The 15,633-nt window shown below is 46.2% G+C and overlaps 1 long non-coding RNA gene across 1 annotated transcript; it reads right to left on the bottom strand.

The window, feature by feature from the left end:
* Positions 1–7,889: 7,889 nt before the first annotated feature.
* On the bottom strand, positions 7,890–14,655 carry LOC118601766. Its single transcript, XR_004950587.1, has 2 exons — positions 14,596–14,655; positions 7,890–8,522 (listed from the first exon to the last, which is right to left on the bottom strand). It is a non-coding gene; the product is annotated as an uncharacterized LOC118601766 (long non-coding RNA).
* Positions 14,656–15,633: the final 978 nt, after the last annotated feature.

Here is a 15,633-nt window from a genome sequence, read left to right as displayed (position 1 = left end):
CTGGCCAAGGCTGAACCAGGGCTGGAATGAGACCTCCCAGGTGCGCTGGTCTCCCGAGGCCCGACCACACCTGGCAGCTCTCTGGGGAAAGACCCGAAAGCATCCCCTTTACTCTCCCCCATCAACCCCCTTAATCCATGGGGTCCCGCTGGAAGTGGCAACGTTTCATGGATGAAAAAATAAGAGGCAATTTTTGGAGCATTTGATCTATGTAATTTCCTGAGTTGTCAAACATCACTTTTCACAATTTACTCTATGTTGATCATTAACATGTGTTTCCAATATAAAGGGGCGATATTTGAAATGTTCTCTTATTAGTTTCCTATGGTTGCAGAACGGATTACCACAAATTTAGTGGCTTACAGAAATGCAAACGTATGATTTCACAATTTCTGTAGGCCAGGAGTCCTGCACATTTTAACTGCGTACTTTGCTCAAGGTTTCTGCTACAAACTAAATGTCTGTGTCACCAAAAATTTCACGGAGTAAAGCCCTAATCAATGAGATGGACCTCTAGGAGGTAGGACCTTTGGAAGGTAGGACTTTGGGGAGGTAATTAGCTTTAGATGAGATCATGAGGGTGGAACTCCCACGATGGGATTAGTGCCTTAAAAAAAAAAAAAAAAGAAGTGACCAGAGCTTTCTCTCTCCCCCACCCCATGAGAATACAGCATGAAGATGGGCATCTGAAACCCAGGAGGAGCACCCTCACCAGACACAGAGTCTCCTGGTGCACGGATCTTGGATTTCCAACACCTCAGACATCGAGAAATAAATGTTTATTGCTGACGCCACCCAGTCTATGGTATTTTTGATACAACAGCCTGAGCTAAGACAGTCTCACAAGGCTGAAATCAAGTTGTTAGCCAGGTGCATTCTAACCTGTGGATCAGTCCCTTATTTTATCCACTTTCATGGAAGGGGCAAAAATGGTAACCGCTTGAGAGTCTCCCTAAAAGGCTGCAAACCTGTGCATAAAAATCCCTCTCTGCTTTGTCCTTCCCTCCAATTTCTTTCCAGAAAATGTAGCTGTGACTCCCATTCCCACTACAGTGCTCTGACTGGGGAAGCCCCTAATAATTCAGCAAAGGACCAATCCTGCCTAAGATGAACCTTAACATTATTCCGGCCGGCCACAAGATGTGCATAAACAATTTGTTATTAATAAAAGCGTAACAGCCCTGATGTACAATTTAATTACCCTTTCAATAACCAAGAATACAGTAAATGTTATATCTGAGATAATGTCACTTCTGATGTGCTTCTTTGATTTAAAAATTAAAAAAAAAAAAACAGGTTAGAATGAAGGAGAGATAGTTAACCGCCTGTCCCATCGCTTGCAACCCCAAAAGCCCTTGATACTGTTAATTGTGAGAACTACAATTTGTACTGCTTGTGAGCTGTGGTTTTATAGTTTCTGTTGTTTTCTTTTGAATTTCCCTTTGGGATATATCTGCAATAAGGTAGACATCAGGAATAAGCAAAGAATGTGTGAGCAGTGCCTGCATTGCAGGTGTATAAGAATACGACCATGCCATATCCCTGAGCAAAGCGTGCATGCAGAGACCTGCGATCGAGCTGTATTAATTCTTCCTTATCGTTCTCCAGTATTATTTCGCATTAACTTTCAGGCACGTATCAAAAGAAAAACGAGGTAGCGTGAATTTGCCTGTGTCCCTCATTAGCTGGGGAGCCACTCACGGCATTCCTGTTAACCAAGGCCGCATCACTTCATCTCTTCACACAAATAACATCGAATCATCTGTGAATTCCATTTATTATGATTTTCAACAAAAATAATGTCTATTGAAATATATTGATTTTAGTACATGCTTGCTTAATTACCTATAGAATACATAAGGAGAATAGAATTGATACTCCTTTAAAAATAGTCTATTCCTTAAAATACATTTTTAAAATAATGTTCAATAATTAAATTAGAATATTAACTTTTCACCTACAAAATGTCTAGTTTAGGACTTCTGCTCAAGATGGTAGAATAGGTAAAGACTATGCTCACCTCCTATCTTCATGCACCTCAAAATTACAACTAAATTATAGAACCACCTGAAGACTGGCTGAACAGAACTCCTATAACTAAGGATATAAAGAAGAGGCCCTGCGGAGACTGTTAGGAGAAGCAGAGATGTGGAATGGGCTGGTCCCACACCACATGTGGTGGTTGAGAATCAGGAGGAATATCTCAGCTTCAAAGGTGCCCCCTGAGAAGCGAGAGGTCCCCGCCAGGAAGTGGAGTCCCCACAGATCTGGCAATGAAAATCAGTGGTGATTCCACCCAGATGAGCCAGAGGGCTGCCATAGACCTAGACATCGTCTTAAAGCGCCTGCGTAAAGACTCCCTCAAACACCCACCCTCAGCTCCAGTGAAGGGACAGCAGCTCAGAAAGTGTGAGGGACACTGCGGAGGAACTGAATGGTCCGGCATCGAGAGGGCTGGAGGGGCAGCTCTCTCCCAGAAAGAAGTGCTGGCGGAGCCCCTGTTCCTCTGTTGAGCCCTCCCCCCCATAGCTGCAAGAAGCAAGCAGGCACCAAATCTGAGCCCCTGTCAACGTGGCTAAGTGTGCCCCACCCTGGTGATTCCCTGAGACTCCATCCAAACCAACCCGTGCACCGGCCAGACCTCTTTCAGCAGCTGTTCCTCACAAATGGCCTGCCTCGGCTCGTGCTGCGGACTTTCCTAAAATCCCTCAGAAGTCCGCAAACCCCAAACAGGCAGTGGCAGGCCTTGGCTTGCCCTGTACCTTTTGCTCAGCAGCCCCAGGCACTAGTGGCGGCCAGCCTCACTTCACAGCATAGCCTCTCCCAGGCGCCTCAATGTCCGCCACAGGCCGTTACCAACCACAGATCACTTTATAGGTCCTACCAGGTTGTCCGGGGCCGGGCACAGGCAGCGGCTGACCTGGGCCTGCACAGGAGCCCATCCCAAGAGGCCCCCAAACTAATACACCTGCTGGCTGGCTTCAGACAACACCGGAGCACAGCCCAGTTAGCTCCACAAATGACATGCCTAAACAGTGGACTCAGCAGGCACCAGAGCCCCACTAAAAAGCAATCTGACTGCATGGAGTCAGCCCCCACACAACGCTGGTCTGCTGTAGTAACAGCTAGTCCTCGTAGCCAGTCAACCTGAGGGTTAATCCCACCCACAGACATGCCAACAGCAATCAAGGCTCAACTACAACAGGAGGGCACACACGACCCATACAAGGGACACCCCCCTGGAGCACCTAGCTCGGGTGAACAGAGTCTGCACCATTGGGCCCCACACAACACCTACTACATAAAGCCAATCTACGAAGACCAAGAGACATAGTAACCCTACCAAATACATAGGAATGAACGCAGGGAAGCTGCCAAAACAAGGAGACAAAGAAACATGTCCAAATGAAAGAACAGAACAAAGCCCCAGAAAAAGAACTAAACAAAATGGAGGCAGGCAATCTACCAGATCCAGAGTTCAAAACATTGGTTATAAGGATGCTCAATGAACTCAGAAGAAGGGTAGATAAACTCAGTGAGAGCTTCAACAAAGAGGTAAGAAATATAAAAATGGAGATTAAAAAAAAAAAAAACGTAAAAAAGAACCAGTCAAAAATGAAGACTACAATAACCGAAATGATGACTACATTAGGTAGAATCGACAGCAGATTAGATGAAGCAGAAGATTGAGGTAGCTATTTGGAAGACAACGTAGCAGAAAATACCCAGTCAGAACAGCAAAAATAAAAAAAAATTTTTTCATGAGGATAGTTTAAGGGACTTCTGGGACAACGTCAAGCGTAACGACATCCACATCACAGGGATACCAGAAGGAGAAGAGGGAGCGCAAAGGATTTAAAACCTCTTTGAAGAAATAATGACGGAAACCTCCCTAACCTGGTGAAGGAAACAGAACTGTAAGTCTAGGAAGCGCAAAGAGTCTCAAACAAGATGAACCCAAAGAGGCCCACACCAAGACACATAATTAAAATTAAAAAGTTAAAGACAAAGAGAGATCCTAAAAGCACCAAGAGAAAAGCACCTAGTTACATACGAGGGAGCTCCCCTAAGGCTGGCAGATGACTTCTCATAAGAAACTTTGCAAGCCGGAAGGGACTGGCACGAAATACTCAAAGTGATGAAAAGCAAGAACCTATAATCAAGATCACTCTATCCAGCAAAGCTATCGTTTAGAATGAAGGTCAAAGAGCTTCTCAGACACCAAACCAGTATTACAAGACATGTTAAAGAGACTTCTTTTAGAAGAAAAAAGCAGACCAAAAATGTGAATAATAAAATGACAATAACTATATACCTATCAATAATTATTTTAAAGGTAAATGTATTAAATGTTTTAATCAAACAAAATAAGGTAGCTGAATGGAGAAAAAAACAAGACCCATACATATGCTGCCTACAAGAGACCCACCTGAGATTGAAAGACACACACAGACTGAAAGTAAAGAGATGAAAAATGATATTTCATGCAAACAAAAATTTTTTTAAAAGCTGGGGTAGCAATACTTATATAAGACAAAATAAACTTTAAAACAAAGGCTGTAACAAGAAACAAAGAAGGAGATTTCATATATAATAGCCAAGATGTGGAAGCGAGCTAAGTGTCCATCAATAGACAACAGGATAAAGATGTGGTACGTATATATAATGGAATATTATTCGGCCACAAAAATAGAATGAGATCCTGCCATTTGAGACAACATGAATGGACCTAGAGGATAAATAAAGTAAATCAGACAGAGAAAGACAAATACCATAAAATTTCATTTGTATGTGGAATCTAAAGAACAAAATAAATGAATAATCGAAACAGAAACAAACTCACAGCACAGAGAACCAGCTGGTTGCCAGATGGGAGGGGGCTAAGGGCTGGACGAATGGGGGGAATGGATGAAGGAGGACACATTGGCAGCTACCAAACAGCCATGGGGCTGTAAAGTACAGCACCGGGAACATAGTCAACAATATTATAATATCTGCTTACGTTGGCAGGTGGGTACTAGACTCATCGGGGGGAATCACTTTGTAAATGACATAAATGTCTTTTATGTTGTACACCTAAAACTAATATTGAATGTCAACTATAATTGAAAAGTAATAAATAAATAAATAAATAAATAAATAAATAAATAAATAAATAAATAAATGGTTTTTGAGTGACTAATGTTTGAGATATTTCATGGCTGCTTTAGACTCGACATGTGGGTAAATATATTCATAAATGTCACCAAGAAAGCAGGGTCATTTGCCTAATTTCCCTACGAGATTTTCCATATTTTCTGAAACTCTGAGTCCAGTCACGAGATGCATCATGAGATCAGATGCATACACATCATTACAGCCTGGATGTGAGTGTCTCCGTCACGTGATGCAGTGAATCAAACAGTGTTGAAAGGGAAACTTTCTGGCTCCTTCTTCCTCTCTGCCAAAAATCGGGACATAAATTTCCCTTTGTAACGGTGCCCTTCCCGCTGCAACCCCATGCCAGGAAGAAAAGAACAACTTTTATCGCCAGACTCCCATCGCTGGAGGTTGCCAACTTGAGTCTGAATAACAAATCTTACCAAATAGTGCTCATCTTCCATTCATTTCCCCTATATATTTACCTTCCCACAATTCGCCCTCTCCACGGAAGACCTAATCACTTTTTTTTTGTCTAGTAACTTCTCTACAATTCATCACCTTTTTAAAAAAATTGCTAAATTCTTTAGCCTAACTACTTCTTGGGGATTTTGGGTTTTTGTTTTGTTTTGTTTTGTTTTTTCTGTGTAGGCCCTATGCACTTGCAAAATAAATCCTTTCTCGTGTGGATTTGTCTTTTGTCAGTTTAGTTCACAGGTCCCAGTCACTGAACCTAAGAGAGTAGAAGAAGTGTTTCCCTCTCCTACAATGCCCCCCAAAAAGGAAATGCCCAAGGCTAGAGTCTCAGCACCTATGCAGGTGGCCTCATATGGAAGGAGGATTGTTACAGATATAATTAAGTGAAAGATCTCAAGATGAGACCACCCTAGATCAACCAGGAGTCCCCTAAATCTAACAGCCAGTCCCTGTCAGAGGAAAGAAGGAGAAACAGATATGGAGAGACGGGGAGGAGGTAATGAGACCATGGAGGCAGACACTGGTTCCTCCCTTTCTATTTTAGAAAGGTGGGCCTTAACCGAGTGGGGGAACATTGACCTGGTTCCTCCCGTGGGCTATATACACCCATCTATTGTTGGCTCTTGGTATCTTTTGGGGAGGAGAGGCAGAGCCAGTTTTAGATTGTGATTTGGATACCAACCTCTATGCAAACCAGGTATGTTCTCAGGGAAGGACAGAGGGGACCCTCTAGTGGGTCTTCCCTTGCAGTAGCTTTGCATCTGCACCCATCTCGATGCCCATACCTTTCCTTGGTCTATCAAAGGTGAAGGTAGACATTTCTCTGTCCCTTATGTCGTCCCCGTAGGGAGAGGGGTATTTACCACCAACCAAACCTGCTGTACCAAGGTCGAGGTCCCTCTTGGGCCAAGGTGGAGAAATTTAGGGCTGCGCCGACTTCTTCCGAGGGCTCTGTCATTGAGATTTGTTGGTAGTATACCGTGGGCCCTTTTGACAGTGCCGAGTCAACCTGTCTTTTGATTAAATCTGTTATTCTCCTGAACGCCCAGGGGCCAAAAGTGAGCAATAAGAGCAAGCCTATGAAAGGTCCTAACAGACTAGGGAGCACTGTGGTAAGCCAAGGGGAGGCAGAGAACCAGTTTTGGTACCAAGACTCTTGTTGTTCCCTAGCTCTTTTTCTATTTTCTAGACTCTTTTTTACCTTGTCAAGGCTATTTTGCACAAGGCCTGTCTTATCAGAATAAAAACAGCATTCTTCTCTGAGGGCCACGCAAAGGCCCCCTTCTTTGAGGAAGAGGAGATCAAGCCCTCTTCTGTTTTGCAAAACTACCTCTGAGAGGGACGCTACAGAGTCTTTTAGGTCTTGTATTCCTTCTCTGAGGTTATTAAGGTCTTTGTCAATAAGAGATTGAAGTTGTAAGTATTGGTTGTTGGAAGTGACTAAGGAAGCAATGCCAGTGCCTGCTCCTATGGCACTGACACCTAACAAGACAGAAAGGGTGATAGCAGTGAGAGGCTCACGCTTGTTACGAGACGTGGCAACTGGATCTATGAATTGAAGGAAAGTATTAGGGTCGTGGAGAAAAAATCGGGGGAATAAAACAACAACTACACAGTAATCGCGAGAGGTCAAAAAGTGGGATGTAAAAACATATGGGGTTAAGCCAGAGGAGCAAGCAAAATAAGTGCCACTAGCAGCAAGCACATATGAGAATGTGTGATTGATTGTCATGGTTTGGTTACATATGGGAATTAGGCTGGTCGGGGGACGCATTGCTGGTCCTATGAGACAGAGGCCTAAGCCGGAGATAGATGTTAGGGTGAGGGCTGTAAAGGGGTCTTGAGTATGTAATAAAGCACCGCTATCATTTGTAAAAAGAGGAGGTTCAAGGGTCGCTATGCCTTCATAAAAAGGAGGGATAGGCGAGAAGCAAATCCAACATTCTTGATGGGCTGTGCTGTTTTTGTCTCTGAGAGCCTCTAATGAGGCATTGATCAAGTCAACTATAAGTTGTGAAGAATCAGGAGGCCCAGGCAGGATGGTAGGCTGAAAAAGGGTGGTTTTTTTATGGCTGGGCTGGGGTGTGGCAGTAAGCTTAGGAGCAGAGCGTTTAGGTTTTGGAGCAGTGCCTTCTATTTTGGATTGGCGCAGGACTGGGTTAGGTCCCAGGTAAGCCGCATTTCTGTTGGGACTTTCTTTAGAAAGTTCAATAGAGAAAAGCATTCCTTTATCTTTCCCTGAAAAATAGCCACGAATGCCCCAATGTCTTTTCCGGGTGGTTTGCCAATCATTCAGGTCGGCCTTAATGATAGATATTTGGAGGGGGTTGCACCACCCTGGGTCGCTACAGGCTTTATAGACTGATGTCGGGATGTTGTTTAGATCATTTTCAGGAGAGGGAGGATTAAGCCTCTCTACTTGTATGAACTTGTCAGAGGCAGGCTTCCAGCTTACATCTCCAGTGGTTTCACAGCCCCAAGAGGCACAATAATAATCAGCCTGGAGACCACATTTATAATCTAACCCTCGTGGCCTATGAGCGCCGGGACAGACATAGTATCCCCCTTGTTGCAGCCAAAGAGAAGTGCGACCCCAAGGGGAATCGCAGGCTGGAACGGTGTGATAATGGTCCGAATTATTGGGTGCCTTGACTAGCGGAAGGAAATCTGTGGCAAGTCCCCATAAAGGGTCCCCTCCAGCTGCCAGTTGGCAAAGATCTACTTGAAGGGAGGCTTTCTGCGGTTGGGGGGCTAGGGAAGAAGAGGTGTTGACAATATCTCCTGCCTGATTTCTGATGATCCAGGTGAAGTTGTAGAGTGTGTAGCTTGAGGAGGCGCTTACGGTTTGGAGTGCCCCAAAGATGGCGAGCCATATCGCAGAGAATGGAGACATTTTTGTAAAGTACCTGGAAAAGAACACATTTATACATTTTTCTCAGGGGACAGTTCCCCTGGTGGGTTGATGAGTTTTATTAGCCTCCCAGGCAGCCATCGGGCATTTTGTGTTTTAGAATCATAGATACATGCATGTCCCTTGCCCCAGATAAGGACGGGGTCGGGACCATTCCATTTTGATGTCAGAGGATCTTTCCACAGGGCTTGTGCATAAGAGTTTGCAGTAGTAGGGTGCCAAAATCGGTCGGCTGCAGACTTTCCATCATTATCGAGTGTCAGGAAATTAAGGACAAAAAGGGCATGATTTAGCAAGGTCTTATTATTGTTGTGTGGGGGGTATAGGATACCTTTGGAGTGTTGAAGTTTTGTAAGCATATTCTTCAAAGTCTGGTGTGCTCTTTCAACAATGCCCTGGCCCTGGGGGTTGTACGGAATGCCTGTAATATGTTTGATATTTAGTTGAGCACAAAATTGTTTAAAGGAAGTACTGGTGTAGCCTGGGCCGTTATCAGTCTTGAGAGTTTTAGGTAATGGTAGAAAGGCAAGGCATGAAATCATATGACTGATAACATGTTTGGTGGCTTCTCCAGACTGTAGGGTTGCACAGAGAAAGCCACTGAAGGTATCTATAGAAACATGTATATATTTCAGTTTACCAAAAGGGCTGAAATGAGTAACATCCATTTGCCACAGTTCTCCAGGAGTAAGGCCGCGAGGATTGACGCCAAGATGGGGTTCAGGTAGTAGAGTAAGACACCCCTGACATTGGCGCACTATTTGGCGTGCCTGTTCCCTAGTAATGGAGAATAAAAGGCGAAGAGTCCGGGCATTTAGGTGGTGTATCTGATGAGCCTGTTGAGCTTGTTGAATGGGGTCAGTAGAAGATATAGCCATAACAAGGTTGGAAACTTCTCGAGAGGCTCTATCAACAAGATCATTACCAGTACTTAGGGGGCCAGGGAGACCTGAGTGAGCACGGATGTGCCCTATAAAAAAGGGATGAGATCTGGCGAGGATGAGGTTTTGGAGTTCTGAGAATAAGGGGGAGGCATTAGTGGAGGGTCGAATAAAAGGGACGGTCTCCAGAAGGGGAACTGATTGACTTATATAAGCACTATCGGTGAACAAATTAAAAGGACTATTAGGGAGAGTCTTAAAGACTTGAACAACTGCAAAAAGTTCTACAAGCTGTGCGGACAAGTAGTCGGTCCTGATCTTAGTAAGCTGTCCATTAATACTAAAGGCAGCAATTCCTGAAGAGGAGCCATCTGTGAAAACAGAAGGGGCTTGTGGAATAGGACGGCTCTTGGTCAGGGAAGGGAAAACTACAGCCTGGTTTTTAAGGAATTGTATGAGTTTGTCAGCAGGGTAATGATTATCTATCTTTCCTTGAAATGAAATACAATTGACAGCCCATTCATCTGATGTTTGTAGTAGCCATTTGACCTGAGCTGTTTCATAGGGCACAACAATGATATCAGGGTCTTTGTTAAAAAGCTTTAGGGAGCTTTCGCGCCCCATTTTAAGTATTTGTGCGATAAGGGAAGGGTAGACAGGAAGTATCTTAGAAGGAGTAGCTGGCAGATGAAGCCAATATAGGGGTTTGTTTTGCCACAGGACACCCGTAGGCGTGAAGGTTGTGGGAAGAATTAGTAGCCACAGGGCACAGGCAGGGGAATAGTATGAGATATTTTGATTTAAAATGGCCTTTTCAACTAAGTTTAAGGCCGAGGCTGCCTCAGGCGTCAGGGTGCGTGGAGAAGAGGGATCAGGATCTCCTCGGAGAATGTCAAAGAGGGGCTTTAAATCTCCGGTGGTCAACTTTAGATATGGGCGAAGCCAGTTGATATCACCTAACAGGCGTTGGAAATCATTGAGGGTCTGTAAAGAGTCTTTCCTTAATTCAACCTTTTGTGAAAGGACCTTAGAAGGGTGTAACTCGAAACCTAAGAAGAGGAGAGGGGGCTGTAATTGGACCTTTTCTGGGGAAATCTGTAGTCCTAGATCTTGAAGAGCATCAACTAATTTATGGCTGGTTTCAAGCAAGATGGCAATATCAGAGCCTGCCAGGAGAATATCATCCATATAATGGACAATGTATAGGTCGGGATGTGTAAGGCGAAACGGATCAATGGCCTGGGCAACAAATTTTTGACAAAGGGTAGGACTGTTTGCCATACCCTGAGGCAAAACCTTCCATTGAAATCTTGGGGAGGGTCCTATGCAGTTAACAACTGGGAGGCTAAAGGCGAAACGTTTTCTGTCCTCTGGATGTAAAGGGATACAGAAAAAACAGTCTTTTAGATCTATGACTATCTTATGATATCCTGCAGGTATTGCAACGGGGGACGGCAGCCCTGGTTGGAGCGCCCCCATGGGAACCATGGTCTTATTGATTTCTCTGAGATCTTGAAGAAGTCTCCATTTACCCCCTTTCTTTTGTATAACAAAGATGGGAGTGTTCCAAGGGGAGGTAGATGGTTCAATGTGGCCAACATCTAACTGTTCCTGCACTAACTGTGTGGCCGCTGAAAGTTTATGACGGGGCAAGGGCCATTGATCGATCCAGACAGGGTGGTTGCTCTTCCACGTGATTTTATCTGCCTGGAGTGCAGGGGGAGCAACGGCCCTCACGAAAAATTTTTGATGTCGTACCCTAAGCCTGTCCGTGGGGCCCTGTGTTCGGCCTCTATGGGAACGGTAATACCCTGATTATTTTTTCCAAGGCCCTTGCCCGGGATGAACCCTTGGTTTAGCATTTGATGAGTAACGGTAGCTGAGGGACTGAACATTAAAACTCCCATCTGGCTCAATATGTCGCGACCCCACAGATTCACGGGAAGCCCGGGGACAATAAAGGGGCGGACCTGACCAGTGTTTCCATCAGGGTCTTCCCAGGTGAGGAGTTGAGAGCTTTGTAAGGTGTTTTGAGAGTGTCCTATGCCTTGGAGATGAGTAAGAGAGGGCTGGCAAGGCCAGGAAGAAGGCCAGGAGGCCTTTGCAAGCACTGTAGAATCAGCGCCCGTGTCAAGGATGCCCTTGAATTCTTTGCCATTGATTTTGAGTGTGTGGTATGGGCGTTCCCGAGAAAGTTGCTGGATCCAGAAAATATCAGAGGAACCAGGCGTAGACGTCCCTCGGGAAGGCCCTAGGGAAGGATTAGATGTGTCGAGGGGTAGGGGTAGAGCCTGAGCAAGGCGTTGACCTTGGTGTATATAAAGTGGGCCTCTGGAGCTACTGGCTAATATCTTTATCTCCCCGGAATAATCACTGTCAACAATAGAGGGAAAAATGGTGATGCCCTGCAAGGTAGAGGAGGCCCTTCCAAGGATAAGAAAAAATGTTTTAGGGGGAGGGGGCCCAAAAACGCCTGTGGGGATCACCTGAGTCCCGCTATCGGGCTCTAATATGATGTCGGAGGAGGCACAGAGGTCCAGTCCTGCGCTTCCTGGGGTGGCCCTGTAAAGGGAATGGACTGATTTTGGGGAAGGGTGGGTAGGGGCTGAGTATGTTCTATCTGGCTGTTCCCCGAGGCCCTGAGAAAAGGGATTGGCTGAGGGGCCCGGGGCTGGCCCCTCTGCCCGTTTCCCTGCTGGCGAGTGATGGGGTTACCGAGTATGTCGGTGGTGGAGCGGCAGTCTCTAGCCCAGTGTCGGCCCTTTTTGCAAACAGGGCAAGGTGTCGAGGGAGGAGAAGGTCCTTTATTATAAGGGCCCTGAACCCTGGGTTTGTCATAGGAACCGTGGCATTGACGGGCAAAGTGCCCTGGCTGACCGCATTTGAAACAATTTTTTTGTTGGCCAGGGTTGGCCTGGATTACAGCACCAACCGCTAGATGAATGGCCTGAGATACCTTGGAAGTAAATGGATCAACGTCTCGGCACAAGCGAAGCATTTCATCGAGCGTCTTGTCCCGGGTCTTACCCCTGAGGACGGCTCGGCAGGAGGCGTTAGCATTTTCAAAAGCCAATTGTTTGACTAACCTGTCATTAGCGGCGTCGCTTCCTAGAGCGCGCTCAGCAGCCTCTAGAAGGCGACTGACAAATTCACTGTAATCTTCCTGGGGACCTTGGATAACCTTGGTGAGTGGTGTGGTGGGGGTGCCAGAACTAGGAAGAGTTCTCCAGGCCCCAAGAGCGGCATTATGTGTCTGAGAAAGGAGTCCAATAGGGAGATTTCGTTGTCGCTCTTCAGTGGCATATGTCCCCTGACCAGTAAGTTTTTCAAAGGTCCAAGAATGAGAGCGGGGATTTTTAAGATTATTAGCGGCTATAGTCTGGCAGCGGTCACAGAAATCAGCCCGCCAAGTTAGATATTGGCCACGGGTGAGGACAGCCTGGACTATGCGGAGCCATTCACAAGGGAGAAGGTGTCCCCCTCGAGACAGTGTTTCGAGGACAGATAAGGTGTAAGGAGCATTAGGTCCATAAGTCCTGACAGCTGTATTTAGTTCTTTTAAGTTTTTGAACTGTAATTTATGGAACTCTTTACGCTCCGGGGCGGGGGGAGGGAGTTCGTCGTCACTGCTTTCTTCCTCATCATTATTGTCAGCAGTGTCCTCTCCACCTTCAGGGGCATCAGGGGGATCAGCGGTGTTAGAGGTAGGAGATTCAGGTCGTTGGGATCGGGTGATGACAGGGAAGGTGAGGGTTTTTGGTTTGGGGTTTTTAGAGGGTTTTATGGGCAAGCGTTGGGCGGTAAGGACAGTCTCTTGTAAAGCAGCCTGAAAGGAGGCTAGTTTGCTCTCTATCTCGGCCATCTGTGCAGCAAGCTTATCTTTGGTTTGTGAAAGATTGTTGCCGTTGGAGGCGGGGAATGGCAGAACAGGCGCACAGAACTGTGGATTGTAGGGTGGGCAAGTAGAAGGCCAATCTGGGTTACGATATCGTACGGCCTCATCTTCTAAGGTGGCGGCATCACCAGGATCTAAGGGGTCATTGAGTGGTCTTTTAGTCAGTAAGGGATTGGTAAGAGGACTTTTAGGAGAAGGGGGATGTTCTGTGGGCAAAGAAGGGTATATGCCTTTAGTTGGAGAGGGATCGCTCATGTCTATAACGACTGAGGGACATCTAGAGGGGGGCTTCTCAGTGGGAAGAGGAGCAACGGATGCTGAGCGAGACAGCGGTTTAAGGCAGTACTCCGTTACTGACAAGAGTTGTCGTTTTTCGGGGTCATCGGAGGCGGTTTCTACAATATCTCGAATTAGTCCCCAATAAGAGAAAGCAGCGACGGGGACGGCATCAGGGCCTTCCTTTTGTAACTTATCGTTTAAGTCTCTGCCTACCTTTTGCCATTTTTTTGGATGGATTTCAGGTCCATTAACTATGAACCAGGGACAGACTTCATCAATGAAGAGAAAAAATTTGACTAAATCCTTCTTTTTTACTCGGATTCCTCGCTCCTTGAATGAGCATTTTAAGTCTTTTATGAATTGTGCTTCTCTGGACAAGGTTTGTCCCATTTTTCTTTGTTTTATTTATCTAAAAAGAAAGAGGGATAGGAACTGAGGAAGTGAACATAGGTATCAAGGCAAAAAGGAGGAGAAGGGAACTTAACTTCTCTCCCGCGTGGGCAGCCGGTTAGTACAATCCGCTAACACGGACCCCCTGGGGTGCGTTGCCTACGGACGTCCCGCCGGCTGTGCCTTTGGGCATAGACAAGGCTCTTTTACAGAGGCGGCAGAGGAGGGATTATACCAGAGGTCTCGACGTGGGCAGTCGGTTGGTATAATCCGCCAACACGGCTCTCAAGAGGCGAATCGCAGACCTACCGCTCTCTCCAGGGCGGAGGGAGAGGTCTACGACCGGGATGCCCTCTGAGTGGACGACTTCTGCCTTAAAGTCGACTGACACACTGTATTCTCCCAACTCAGAAAAAGCAGCCTCTAACCTCAGGGGTGGACGGCTTGTGCCGAGAAGCGGGCTAGAGAGAAAAGTCCCAAATCCTTTGAAAAAAAAGGAAAAGACAAGAGGACCAAGAGAAGACAGAGGGAGTTTATGCTCAACTCTTTTCTCCGTTTAAAATTTGTTACTTATGATCCTAGCAGTCCGTGCCGAAACTAAACTAAGGCGGATGAACACTCACCGAAGACGGCGATCTCCGGTGAGCCGAAGACGAGGACCTTCCATGAGCGGTGAAAGGCAGTCTTCCCTGAAAAACTTCTTCTCTGAAAAACTTCTCCTTAACGAGCTGCAGCCTCTGTTATTTCGTAGTCCGCCTGGGTAAGGGTTCTGCACTCGGGCCCCACGTTGGGCGCCACCTGCCCCGCCCGCGGGACCGGTTATTTGGTGGGAGAACCGAGGAGAACCCAACCTAAAGAGGGGTGACACGGACGAGAGAAAAGAGTGGAGGCAAGACAGTATTCTGATCAAGCCTCAAATTTTATTTTTGGATAACAAACATATTTATACGGCAAGAACAAAGGGGGGGCAGGCAAAGGGTACCTGTTGCAATATGATTGGTCTTCAGCTGGTGGTGTGAGGAGCGGTAAGGACAGGGGGAAGTACGAGGTGGGGGGGAGAGCAGGAGACTATCAGCACCTTTGGTGGTCAGCCAGCTTCTCGGAAAGACTTGTTTATCATGGGTTTGGTTCTCACAGCCTGAGGGCTTGAGAAACCAAGGGCGCAGCTCCCAACAACTGGTGATGTAGCTACAAGCCAAGGAGCCCTGAGGACTGCTGGCAGCTCCCAGAAGCTGGGAGGGGGCCTGGAACACACCGTCCCTGAGGGCCCTTGGAAGGCACCACCTCTGCTGACAACTCAGTTTCAGACTTCTAACCTCCAGGACTGTGAGAGAATAAAATTCTACTGTTATAAGCCATTAAGTTAGTGGCAATTTGTTACAACAGCCCTAAGACGTTTATACATTTGTGTTGGAGCAGGATGGGGGAATTGTTATCACAGCACAGACAATACTTGCTCTAGATTTAAAGAGAGCAAAAAAGCAGGATGTCATTGTTGTCCGTCCAGCCCCTGGGAGGACAGCAGATGTGTTAGGACCCAGATGTGGTTGCCGCATGCCCAGTGCAATCATTCTGTGGGTATCAAAAACCAGGCAAATAACAAGGCCTCGTTAAAAAAAAACAAACAAACAAACAAAAAAAACAGTTAAAAACCAGACTAA

The sequence above is a fragment of the Rousettus aegyptiacus genome, unplaced genomic scaffold (assembly GCF_014176215.1).
Source record: "Rousettus aegyptiacus isolate mRouAeg1 unplaced genomic scaffold, mRouAeg1.p scaffold_m13_p_4, whole genome shotgun sequence".
Lineage (NCBI taxonomy): Eukaryota > Metazoa > Chordata > Mammalia > Chiroptera > Pteropodidae > Rousettus > Rousettus aegyptiacus.
Note: the sequence above shows the minus strand (reverse complement) of the source record. Positions and strands in the feature narration are given on the sequence as shown.